Source organism: Octopus bimaculoides, chromosome 22 (genome assembly GCF_001194135.2).
Source record: "Octopus bimaculoides isolate UCB-OBI-ISO-001 chromosome 22, ASM119413v2, whole genome shotgun sequence".
Taxonomy (NCBI): domain Eukaryota; kingdom Metazoa; phylum Mollusca; class Cephalopoda; order Octopoda; family Octopodidae; genus Octopus; species Octopus bimaculoides.
This window is the reverse complement of record NC_069002.1, coordinates 34538025-34539508: the sequence shown is the minus strand read 5'-3', so window position 1 is coordinate 34539508 and position 1484 is coordinate 34538025.

Sequence of the window (1484 nt, the reverse complement as noted above, 5' to 3'; positions counted from 1 at the left end):
GATACATTCATGTGTATGTATGCGTATATATATAAATATTTACATACATATATATATATATATACATTCATGTGTATGCATGTATATATATATATAAATATACATTCATGTGTATGCATGTATATATATATATATATATATATATATATATACTTACCATACATTGGGAATTACCTTGGATTTGCATTCTGTATGCATTTATCGGTGTCTGATTTATATAGTTAGTCGAATTCGTTTAAAACTGATTGTTGTATTAATAGTATATATATTTGTTTTTCTGCTCCGTGTTGTATTACCTTCCTAACGTGTTCCTTGCACAGGGGATATTTGTGACGACTATAAACGCTCAAGATTACAATTATTTATCAGCGTTTTTCAAGTATATATTCAGTGATTTAATTTTTCTTCTAGCGTAGAAAGAGGCCGTGGTTATTTGCAAAAAAAGTTATGTAGAGCTCATGATATAAATGGAAATAATGAGAATGGAGGATTATACTACTATTAAGCGTAAATGAAGAACATGTAAAATCGTAGTCCTTCGGGTTAATACATGGTTCTTTCCAACACGTGATTAAATTTGAGCGAAAGAACCTCTGATCACAGAGCTATGTGTGTACCAAGTAATATATACTCACTATATCACTATTCCTTAGAGACAATAGTGTGTGATTTTAGTGATATGTGGTTGCTATTTTTTAAGACTGAGCGATTGTGAAGACGTTCAGTTTTGAAGAACACATGATGAAAGACAGAAATAATACAATACATAGCTTTAAATATATTTTATCAAAACGGGAGCTATTTTTAATAGTGGAAACGATCGTGTATTTATACAATCTCCATCACTACATTTAGCTAAATAATATGCACTTTTGCAAATAATTTCAAAACAGAAAAATTGGTTGCCTTTAAACACGTTTCTTTTAAGGAATGTTTGTTTCAATGCATCGGTATAAAAAAAGAAGAAAAAAAACGATTTTGAATGAAAATTGAAAATATAATTTTAAATAGCTATTTATGATTTGAAATTTTGTTGTTGTGCATTTGCCAATAATATCATTTCTTCTTTGATTGTTAACTAGTATTACATTTATTATCATCACCAATACTATTATTGTTATTATTATTGTTCTTGTTGTTGTTGTTGTCATTATTATTATTATTATTATTATTATTATTATTATTATTATTATTATTATTATTATTATTATTATTATTATATCATATTTAGTTTGTCATTGACTCTCATATCTTATTCATTCTTTTTCTATGTGGTGACATTAAATTTCAATTCACACAATTTCTGCAATCAAAAAGCCATTGAATTTTAAGAACGGTTGTTTGTATTCACATAAAATTTTACAAACACAAAAGTAAATACAATCGCTCATACATATCTACATGCACACACACAACATATACATACACTCTTTTATGGATGGTTATGAAGCAATGATGTCGTTTTAGGGGTATCAGTTAAATAA